Genomic DNA, 12,631 nt, shown 5'->3' with positions numbered 1-12,631 from the left:
CGGTAGGGGGCGGCACGGTGTTTGGACCGTCGCCGACCCGCGACGGGCCGGGGCCGACCCCCATACCGTGTAGCCTAATGGGAAGGGTACCCAAGGGTAATACCCTTGCCTCAACCAATCAAATCCTTTCATGTCAAAATTCTTATAAACTACCCTTAAGTTGCAAAACCAATCAAATCCCGTCATGTCAAAATTCTTAGAAACTACCGTTAAGTCACAAAATACTGGCGACGCCTTATCCTTGCCATAAACTAGTTTTTTTTTTTTTTAATTTTAATAAAGTCAAATGTATAATCCGTACTCAAAATCACCTATTCAACAAGTTAATATGCCAACCCAACCATAACCCATTACATGTCTCATTCCATTCCTTCTAAAATCGTTGAAATCTATTCAGGCCTACACCCTGTTTTTTTTCATTCCCTTCCATAACAAAAGGTCGTTTCTCTATTTTCCCCTCGTCCTTACTGATTATCCCTCCCCTTCCATCCATATATGATTTTCACATCCTCTAAACGAGGAATGGATTATGATTTTGATTATATATACCGCCCCTCTTCATGGAGCAGAACTTCACTCCTTTGGAACCCTAATTCACCCGGTTTGTTCTGATTTTTGTCATCAAACAAGAAATCGGGTAAATAGGTATTTATTGTATATTTATTTGTTTAATACATGTGATTTTATCATCCCAAACTTTCTTTGAGTGAATGGCTAACTTGAACTCTTTACATACCGAACCCAATTGGTAATATCACTAGTTCTTTTTTGTGAGTTTTAAGCAAAATTGAAGTTTTTTGTTGAGGCTTTTAAGCCCAAGATTTGTCATTTATGGTTATCGTATGCAAGAAACTAAAGTCTCATCTTTTTAGTAAAAAATGAATCTTTTGTTTCTTTTATATTAATTTTGCAGATTAAAGTTGTGTTATCATTTGTGGTTGCTGGTGTTGGACCTTTACCATAAAATGTATGTTCTTTGTTGTAATCCTTTGTTTCTTTGTTTGCTGCTTCTCTTTTGTTGTGTAGATCTTTCATAGTTCAAGAATTGCCAAATATAGTTGTGGGTTGCCTTTGTGTTTGGTTTCACTTATATGATTATTGCTTCCACTTATGTTGTTAATTATGCGGTGACTTGTTAAAAAATGTAAAGCAACAAAAGAAGTTCTGTTGAGTTTTAATTAATAACTCAATTCAATAGGCTTTTTTAAGTAGACTGTTTTTGTTGCGTGTTGTGGTGACTGTCTTTGTTTGTTCTCCTGGTGTAGACCCCTCCCAGCTTGCTGGGAGTTTGGGCTTATTTGTTGTTTTAATGCAAGTCTTGGGTTCTTGTCTTAAAAAAAAAAAAAAAAAAAACTCAATTCAATAAAATATCTAACTGGCTCGAACGAGTCGAGCCTTAACAAGCCCGAGCTCAAACGAGCCAAGCCTTAACAACCCTTAGCGCGAGCTCGAACTTTACATACAACGCTCATCGAGGCGGCTAAACGAGCCCAAAAAATTTTATTATATATATATAGAAACGAGAGCAGGAGAAAACGCTCAAAAGTGTGAGAACGGTGAGAACGCTTCCTGGCCTAACACGTGTAACGCCGCTTAGAGAAAGGCGGAGGGGCTTTTTTGTCCTTTCATATTTTTTTAACGCGTGTCACTTCATCTTTCCATTTTTTGGCGTTTAATAAATACGCGACATTTTTATTGTTTTTAGATCAAAATCATAGTAAATGTTTTGGCGTTTTAAGTATTGTTTTGGCGTTTTTATTGTTTTTTAGATCAGGATGCAGGCTTTTAATGTAAAAAAACATCAGTAATTTTGTTGATTTTATTATATCAAGTGTTTTGCCATTTAGGATACAGACCTATAATGTGACAGACAATTATGGCGTTTTGAAAAGATAAATAAATTTCAATTTTCCATGTAGTGGCATTAATATAACTATAATGTTTGGGAATAATGATACCGTCTCTTTATTTCACTGTTTCTTTCAATTTTCATCTGTCAATTAGTGTTGATTTTTCCAGTAATACTTTGTTTGCGTTTTTGGCGTTTTATATAGCAACCTCGTATTTTGCTAGCATTCGTTCTCACGGTTTTCAAACTTTCAGGCGTTTTGGTGTTTGTAGTTTTTGGTGTTTTATACTCATCTTTTTTTAAAATAGCAGAGAATTATATAATAAACAACAGAGAATTACATAACAAACAATAGAAAATGAAAAAAAAAAAATTAAAAATTATAATCTAATTTCTCATTCAAATCTTCACTGTCAGCAGCCTCTTCTACTTTAACTTTTTTGCCGTTTTGAACCTGTTTTTGAATGCCTTATGTAGATCCTTATTTTCCTACATAAAAGCCGTCTTTAGAGGATGCTTATTTTTTGTGGCATCCTTTATGGTGAGTGGATATATACTTGTTTGATGACATGTTGAAGACCAACGCCTGCTCTAATGTATTGATCCCTTCATGCTATCAATATATCCATCAAGAAAAAAGTGACATGATGTCAGTGTTATCAGTCTCTTTATCTTGAATATTTGTCCATCTCATTCAGCAAAAGATTATAGAGATACCCAACTCAGAGAAGAATCCATTCAGTGAAACTTCATTCAGATCAATAATCAATATAGCAGAATCAAGGTTCTGCATCTGTGGCTTTTTTAAGTATTTTTTGGCGTTTTTAAAGTGAATGCTTTCTAGGAAATATGGCGTTTGTTTCTGGGTTTGTGATAAGTTGTTTGTGCAGAGAAGTCTCTCTTTATATGATGTTTTTGGCGCGTACTTTAGGCGGGATTTTATTTATAATAAATGATATTAATAAAGTAGTCGTCTTTTCAGTTACTTTATATTTTTACTGTTTTTGTTCAGCTTTTTATGAGTTTTTAGGGTCATAGACTTTCCATCTCCCAAGTTTGGCGTTTTTGAATGGGTTTAAGTAGTTTTTGGCATTTTTTTTCATTTTTAGCTTTTATTAATTAATACTTCTGCAAAGATTATAGTTTGGGAGTTTTTGGCGTTTTTACTCCATTTATGGCGTTTCATATGCATTATGACTGTTTGGCGTTTTATTAAGATAATGTATTTTTTTATTCTAAGTTGAAATATACATAGCAAACAATAGAAAAAGAAAATTAAAAAAATAAAAATAAAAACAATTCATCTTCCAAATTTTCACTGTCATTAGTCTCTTTCTTCATTGAATCATGTTCACTGGTGGTTTGGCTTAGCCAAGCTTGTGTTTTTGTGGCCGTTTGGAAAGACAAAATGACATGTGTTTTTTTTTTGAATATGTATCTTCAAACAACTTATTAGTGACATTCGTCTTTTCATGCCATTAAAATATTCATCAAGAACAAAACACAGAAAATGACATAAGTCTGACCCAGCATCTTTTTGTTTATGATTTGTCCATCTCATGCAGCAAAATGTTATTTGAGTCACAGCACCTCAGGGAAGAATGCATTATCCGAAACTTTGGCGTAGAACAATATTTGAATACACAAGAAATGATATTTGGCATTTTTGGCGTTTTACTGAGGAAATAGTGTATCTGAAAGAACCGTCGATTTTTTTGGAATATTTGATGTTTGAGTGTTTTGGCGTTTTCTAAGATGAATGGTATATAGTAGAAAATATGGCGTTTTTTGAGTAGTTCTGTTTGATGTTTTGGGGATTTTGGCGTTTGTAAGTTGAATGGTATATAGTAGAAAATATGGCGTTTCAGGTTCTGGGGGGGTGTGTTTTTATGTTTGGGATGTTTTTGTTTATATAGCGATGTGTTTTGGTCCGTAATGACGTTTTATTCATCAGTATGGCATTTTGGTATAGAGGTGTAAAGACGCTTTTACCCTTAATGAGGCGCGTCCACGTAATGAAATTGATGTTATTTACGAAGACGCCACCGCGCCAATCTAGTCCATAGATTGTTTTAATCGGACGATCGATAAGCGTTCTCACTGTTCTCATACTTTCTACCGTTTTCTCCAAATCCCGACCCTATACACACACACACACACATATTATACCTACTATTTAATATTGGCGAGCCAAGCACGATCTCAAAATAGTAGGCTCGAACCAAGCGGAGCTCGAGCTTCACAAAATCATGACAAGCCGAGATCGAGCCTAGTCGGGCTCGAGCTTGGCTCGACTCGTTTACACCCTTAACGAGAGCATAACCAAGTGTGTAGAAACAATCATAATTGACTTCATGTAATAGCCTTCTCAGTTCTCATCACAAATCAGCAACAAATTTAAATCAAGGTTATGTACAGGTGAAAGTAATTGAAGTCCATATTTTTTTTTATATTTTAAACAGAAACAAAATATAGTTAAATCTAATTGTCTATTGACATGAAGTCAGGTTTACCTTAATCTAATTTGGTAATGTATAGCTTTTATATTAAAACCGATTAACTGTGGGAATGGATGACTTACTGAATCCATTGAACCTGGCTTCTTTAGTGCAGTGGAACGACAACTAGCAATATCACTTCCCGGAACAGGCATAAAAGCAAAGCCACATATAGAGTCGCGTGTAAAGACAATGAAGAGTGACTGGTCAGCCATGCATGATATGCTAGCATGGAACAATACAAGTAGTTTTGGTTGGGATTACAATAACGACATGCTTGAGGCTCCCCAGCCTGTTTGGCAAGCTTATATACAGGTAATGTATACTCGTTATGATTGTAGCTTTTTATAATAATTGTTTTTATATTATTATGTTTATATCTTGTTAACTTCAATCATGATGACGTGTCTTGTTAAGTGCACAAATTTCCACATTACTGGGACTTGTGTAATGTGTTTGGGAAGGATCGGGCAAATGGGAGAGATGCTCAGACAACCGCTGATATTAGATCTGACATAGACAGAGAAGAACCAGAGGTTGCTGGAGATGGACTAGATGATGTGGATCTTAATCAACCACTAAATAGCCCTTCATATGAAGCTTCTAGAGAAGAATCAAGTCTACAACGAAAGAGGAAACGACGCAATAGCTAGGATCCTCTAATGAGCAGCTTGAAAGAGTCGGCATAAATAATTGGTGCCGAGATTAGGGAGGCTTCAAACGCTTTCAATAGAGTTTTTGGAACAAAGAGCAATAGAAAGGAACTACGTAACAATCTTTTTGCAGAGATGAATAAAGTTGTGGGGTTGACTACTCGTGAATGTGACAAGACTATATGTAAGCTCGCACAAAATGAAGAATTGATGGTAGTTTTTTTAAGGTTGATGAAGAATGCAAATTTGGATGGGTAAAGACTATGCTTGAAGATATTGCTTGACGTGATATACGACGATTTTGATAATTTTTAGTTTTTTTTAGTTGGCAAAATTTGGATGATTTTTATTTATTTATTATTTGGCAGTTTTTGGATGATTTATAATTTTTTGCTGGAAACTTTTGAATAATTTTTGAATTTTGTTAGTTAAATATATTCTATTTTTCATAATATAAAATTATTATAATTTTAATTGATTTTTTTTTTTTGTGAAAACTCAGTAGTTTTCTTTATTTAAAGATAGGAGTTTTCTTTATTTAAAGATAGGGGTATTGTTTTCATTTCCAATGAACTGGATTCCATTCATTCATCTTTTTTCGCACACCAAACAACACAAGATAATGTATTATTTCATTCTCATAGGGTAACCAAACATGACAATGGAATGGTAATGGCCCATTTCATTCCCTTGTCAATTCCATTCCTTTGCCCATTCTATTCACTTGTCCATTCCATTACCCCATATCAAACAGACCCTTAATCCAACATATTTAACACCCTTGTAACAACTTATCACTTATCACTCTCATTATTTTCTTTCGACGGTGAACACACAAGAAGTGGAACTGATTATTATAGTTGAAGGGGTATGGTCTTAGATCTTACTGACCATCACCCGGTTTACTTCCCCATTCGGCAAAGAACATGCTTCAGTCTGTGTGGGCGCGCGCAGACCTGGTTTGCTTTCCCACTCGAATAAACATGAGATTCTTATCTTGTGTATGTAAATGAGTGTTTTAGGCAATATACACAGAATGCGGTGGTTGCTACTAAAGATGGTAGTTGTGACAACAATCATCACCCAATTTGTTAGTATTATCTGAATCCACATCTTCTACAATTGTCGTGTTACTACATTTTGCACATTGGCATGCCGCAGTCCCGTGCGTGCGCGCGGGGGATAGCCTCGGGCGATGCGACCTTCCTATGCTACAATACCGCGCGGGCGCGCGCGGGGACAACGAAGGAAGTGCAGAGTAGTGTGTAGATGTGTTGTTTTGTACAATGCATGTGCAACTAGGGGTGTTCAAAACTGGATATCCGAAAATTCGGATATCCAAGATTTTCGGATACCAGATTTCAGTATCCGAATCCGTAACCGAAATTTCGGATATCCGAAATTTCGAATACGGATTTGGATAGTTAATCGGATATCCGAAAATCCAACTTTTTATATAATTTTTATTTTTTCATATTCGGAAACGGATAGTTTCGGATATCTGAATATAAGTTTTCGGATATTTCGGATATTTTCGGATATTTCAGATATTTTTGGAGACTTCGGATATTTTCCGATATTCGGATATCCGAAAAAGTTGAAAATTAAATTTTTGGATATTTCGGATATCCGAAATATCCGAAAATTTTGAAAATCACTATCCGAATCCAAATCCGAATTTCGGATATTTCGGATTCGGATATCGGATATTTCGGATCGGATTTTCGGATACGGATAGTTTTGAACACCCCTAGTTACGGGTATAGTAAATGGTAAGTTGGTGATATGTTCACGCCCTATGTTGTCGACTCCGTGGAAACACGCGGGTTTCCCACTAGTAAGTTTGTTGGTGCATATTTGTGCATATTTGTGACAACAGCTTAGATTTGGTCTTTGGATATCTTGTAATTAGTTAAACGATAAACAGTTAGCGGGTTTAGCTTTGTATTAGTGAGATTATAGAGTTTGGGCTAAACAAAACCCAGTTTGGGTCATGGGGGACGAATTGGGCTTTGCTCATGTAGGAAACCCTAGCCCAAGTAGCAAACCTTGAGTTATATAAACAAGGTTAGGCTTTAGGGTTTAGGTTAATCAGCCAAAACAGAGTTTGAGAGGAATTTCGTGAGAGTTTAGAGCTTGGACGAAATTTGTGTATGTTAGGGTTTTGATTGATTGTAATTCGTGAGATTGATAATAAATAAAAACCCGGTTTGATTGTGAATTGCTGATTTCTGTTTCTACTCATTTTGTGATATTCTGATCAAGAGGATTCTGCACTCTTGATTGGATTGACAATTCTGTGAAAGATCCATACAACAAGGGGACCTACAATTGGTATCAGAGCGTTAGGCTCTTGAAGGCTCGGTTCAGAATTGTTGGCTGCTGAAACAGGAAGATTTCGAAATTTTTGAAACCTGAAAAAATTAGGGTTTGGAAATTTTTTGTTGGTTTGATAAAGATTTTCGAATTTTTTGGCTGTTTTGATCTTCTGCATTGTTTGTTTGCTGTTTTGCAGGTTTTAGAGATAGTTCTGGTTGATTGTTTTGAAGAATTTTTGGCTGAAAGACTTGAAGATTCGAAGACTGTTCTTCGTGTTCTTCGTGGTTTTCCATTAGTTCTTCATATTTTTTCAAAATACTTTGCTGATTAGGCTGTCTGATTTTGCAGATTTGTGTTGGAGAGAATCTGGAAAATCTGGAAAATCTCAGAAGTTTCGAAAATATTGAATTTCCAAGTTTACAGGCGATTTTAATTAATTTCGCAGTCTGGACCTGCGAAATTAACAGATCAGCGAATTTATCGACGAAATTAAATCCAAAGGCGACTTTGGTAACCGTATAATTATCCACAACGAAATTATCACGGTTGATCGGCGACTTTACTGGTCGTCGTAATAGCGATTTTGACCAGCGAACTTGACCTTTCAACGACTTAGACCAGCGAAATTACATTAAACTGATTAGCGAAATTGAAATTGAACTGACCGGCGAAATTAACCCAGCGAAATTAGCATAATCAAAGTGGTGGAATCTCAGTTGGCAAGTGTCGATAAAATTTCACAGTTTTGCAAATAGAAGTTGATCCGTAGCTCGTTTGACAAAACCGTCTGCTCGTTCGACATTTTAACGTAACAGACTGATAAGACCGTACAAAATTTTTTCGAAAACAGTGGTTACCAAATTACACCGTTAGAATCGTCTCGAAAAGACGAATCCAATGATATATAATGTCAAAAACCGAATTTGGGAACAGAACATAACAGGAAGGAAGTTTGTAAGGAGGACTGTTGGTTTCGTCAAGACCAAAGTGAGGTGCTTTAACTATCAAAGTTATGGGCATTTCGCTAGGGAATGTCAAAAACAAAAGCAAGAGACTTCGAGTCAGAGTTCAAACAACAAGAATGCATCAAATAATTCTAGCTCAAAGGCTTTGATCTCTACAGCACGAGAAGGTTCCTATGTCACACCCCAACCGATGGCGGAATCATCGGGGCATGGCACTGAGCGAAACAGATTGTCCAGAAGTTTCCACAACAACTATTAATACAAATTCAGTTTAAAATGATACGTCCCATACCGTATCCCGAATAAATAACAAGTTATTACAGATAACATCCAAACAATTAATCCTGTTCCGACAACTCAGATTCAAATTAAACATAAATATTGTTCAATGCCCCTAAAGACCCAGACTGACAAGATCTACAGACAACTATGCACTGGCAGCTTGTTCTTGACAGACAACTATTTGTTGGGGGCCTCTAGAGACTTATTCTAGCTTCACTTCCCTAGCAAGCAACTACCTTAAACACCTGTCACATACGTTAAAATAAAGTCAATACATAAAATGTAAAGGTGAGCATACAAGTTTGATAATAGCATATAGAGTTCGAATAGTTTACGCATAACCAGCACGTACACAGAGGGAAATGATGCATGTTAATTATCGACATGGACCTATCAATACCAACGACTGCAGGTTGACTGTCCGAGACAGTTCGCAATACATGATTACCACCGTAATCCATGCAAGTAATTGTCCTTAACAACCCCCGTGTGAACGGGTGCTGAGTCCAAACTATAGTACTCCGTTGCTAAGGCATGTAGACAGCATTCCACGTGTAAACATAACAACAAGCATACATTGAGTCACGTAACACATGCAATCGGTTAGCGTTCAAATAGTTTGAGTAGTGTGTTCGATTGTGATTTTGATAAGTAACGTATGTAACACCCAAAAGTGCTAAAGCAAAAAGGGTTCGAGTATACTCACAGTGATTGATTATGAATTGAAGGAAGCGCTGAGAGTAGGGTTAGCCTGAATAGTTCGATAGCACAAAAATGAGTAACGCAGAAATGTAAACGAGTGTGAATGGATCGAATAGCCTGGTCGATCGAACGGCAGGTTTGATCGAACGGGCTGTTCGATCGGCTTGAAAGTCCGTTTGAACAGTCCTGTTCGATCGGCCGGTAGGCTCGATCGGCTGGTCCATTCGAGTGGATTGTTTCTTCCTCTGATGTGTTTGTGTATGATGGTTTGAACTTTTGAAGTTTTTGTGGTAGTATTTGAGAACACTGAAGTGTTCTTACCTTTCAGGTCGATCGATCGAACGTGCTGTTCGATCGGCCGGCTTAACCGATCGGTTAGGGACTTCAGAAGTAATTCTCAGCTGGATGTCACTCGATCGAACAGCCTGTTCGCTCGGTTGGCACTCCTTACTTCAAACGAGTTGCAAAATCGATTAAGTGTTGAAGCATAGTATCTCACGATCCGAAGAGTAATGTTTACCAATCGAGTAGCGTATTCGATCGAACATCGCTTCGTTAATAGCATACTTCATGAAATTTGAAAAGTGTGGAACCATGTGGTAGCCGATCAGCTGGCCCGGCTGATCGGCTGGTATGTCCGATCGGCTGGGTTGTTCGTTCGTACAGCCTAGCCGTTCGGCCAGCATTTCTGACCTGGTCAGCCTTTCGTCTAACACTTGGCTGTTTGATTATTTGTCATGATTTTAAGGTATTCTGAAAACGAGTTAAACCGTAGAACGTGGGTTCTTACTTGCTCCACCGGTTTGGACAGGAATCACCCAAGTCCGGCCGGTGAGCTGTTCGGAACGGTAGTTTGGTGTTTAACCCGAAATCGGTGAACCTCGTAGATAGAATCCGAATATTGAACCTCTTGACTATTAGAATGATTAGTTAGTTGGTTCGAGCTCCGTTTCTTTCGGTTTTAAGGTTTTGAGTGTAAAAGAGTTGAAAGAAAATTGGAAATCCTTCTTTCAATCCCTTTTACCATGAAAATGTTAAGACTTTTACAAATCTTAGTTTGTTTATGTGGAAATCGGTCAGATCTAAGCTATTCACGGTTGAATGAGGCCAAAGTATGATGTTCTTCAAGAACACCATGATGACATCACCCAAGAACACTTAGATCTTGATGATTTCACGGTTAGAAATCAAGTTTTGAAAGATAGAAAGGTGTAGAATCATGTAATGATAAAAAACGTACAAGAATTGGGGTGAAAACTTACCGGAGTTGAGAGAAATCTGAGAAAAGGTGAAGAACAAGGCTGGTTCGGTCAGAGCTTTCCAGAAGTGGAAAGAGTGACAATGACAGGGCTATTTATAGGCTCCAAAAGAGGAAAGTGTCAACCGATCGGCCAGGATCTCTGATCGAATGGCCTGCTCGATCGGCCAGGAAAGTGCTAGCCGATCGGCTGGCCTGTTCGATCAGGATGCTTCCTGTTCGATCAGCAACCCTTTTCGAATGTTTCGCGACGGTTTTCGATATTTCGATTTCGATAGACGATGATACGAATACGATAGAGTTCCTAGTCAAATTACTTTCAGTCCCAACTACTATATCTAACATACAATCATCTATAAGTCACGTTTCGATGCCGGTTTCGATTGAGTTTGATTGCTTTTCGAGTTTCGATTCGAGTTTCGATTGATTCGATTGAATACCACACAAAACATAAAGTAAACATGCATAAGTAACACATAAGGCACACACACACGTAAGTATTACCACACCGGTTCCGCATAGTTCGAGTCTCGAGTTCGATTGATTGATTTGATTAACTTGATTATTGATTGATTAACTTTATCGCATTGTTACTTCCTATTATTCACGGTCGTAATCGGTCGCATTGATTAAACATTCGATCATTTTATTTAGACAACACTTACTCCACATAATATAAAAAGCAAAAAGAAACGTTAACAGTCAAGAAGTCAAAGTTGACTTGGACTTTGACTTTGACTTTGACATTCGAAAACACGGGGTGTTACAGCCTCCCATTGTTTAGGGAATTTCGCCCCGAAATTAGGCTCGAAGCTGCACATCACCGTGAGTCATTTTACCAATTTGATGCTTCAGATCTATTTAAACAACTACGGGTACTTGGCCTTCATGTCGCTTTCCAGTTCCCAAGTGAACTCCGCGCCTTGCTTGCCTTCCCATCGGACTTTCACGATAGGGATGCGTGAGCGCCTGAGTTGCTTGGTTTGGTGATCCATGATTTCGACAGGCTTTTCCACGAAGTGTAAGGTTTCGTTGACCTGCAGATCGTCGAGTGGTACGATTAGATCATGATCAGCAAGGCATTTTCAGAGGTTAGACACATGGAAAGTCGGGTGGACGTTACTGAGTTCCTCCGGTAGTTCGAGTCTGTAGGCGACTTTTCCGATCCTTTACAGAATCTTAAAAGGTCCAACATATCGAGGCGCTAGTTTCCCTTTCTTGCCGAATCTGACTACACCCTTCCAAGGGGATACCTTTAGGAGTACGTAGTTGCCAACGTCAAATTAAAGGGGCTTGCGTCTTCTATCGGCGTAACTTTTCTGTCTACTTCGAGCTTTTACCAAGTTGTCTCGAATCTGGTGGATTTTGTCAGTCGTTTCTTGTAGAATCTCGGGACCGGTTAGTTGCGAATGACCGATCTCGTGCCACACAATAGGCGATCGACATCTCCTACCATATAAGGCCTCGAAGGGTGCCATTTGAATGCTGGCATGATAGCTGTTATTATACGAGAATTCGACTAGTGGCAGGTGTTTGTTCCAACTACCACCAAAATCTATGACACACGCCAGGAGCATGTCTTCAAGAGTACGGATCGTTCTTTCAGTCTGCCCGTCGGTTTGTGGATGGAATGCAGTACTCAGATTAAGCGACGTACCAAGAGCCGCCTGAAACGTTTCCCACAAACGAGAAGTAAACCGAGCATCACGGTCAGAGATGATGTCGCGAGGCGTACCATGATTACAAATGATCTCGTCGATGTAGATTTGGGCTAGTCGTTCCACCTTGTAGTCTTCTCGTATTGGCAAAAAGTGGGCTGATTTGGTTAGACGATCAACTATAACCCAAATACTATCGTGACCTGATGGCGTGGGCGGGAGTTTCGTTATGAAATCCATAGCTATACTCTCCCACTTCCATATAGGTATCGGCGGTTGTTCGAGTAAGCTAGAAGGTCTTTGATGTTCAGCCTTGACTCTTGCGCAAGTTAAGCAACTTACAACGTAGAGAGCGATATCCCGTTTCATGCCCGACCACCAGTACTTATAACGCAGATCCTGGTACATCTTGTCAGCACCGGGATGAATGGAGTATCGGGACTTGTG

Source organism: Helianthus annuus, chromosome 16 (assembly GCF_002127325.2).
Source record: "Helianthus annuus cultivar XRQ/B chromosome 16, HanXRQr2.0-SUNRISE, whole genome shotgun sequence".
NCBI classification, from domain to species: domain Eukaryota; kingdom Viridiplantae; phylum Streptophyta; class Magnoliopsida; order Asterales; family Asteraceae; genus Helianthus; species Helianthus annuus.
This window is presented reverse-complemented; position numbering follows the sequence as displayed.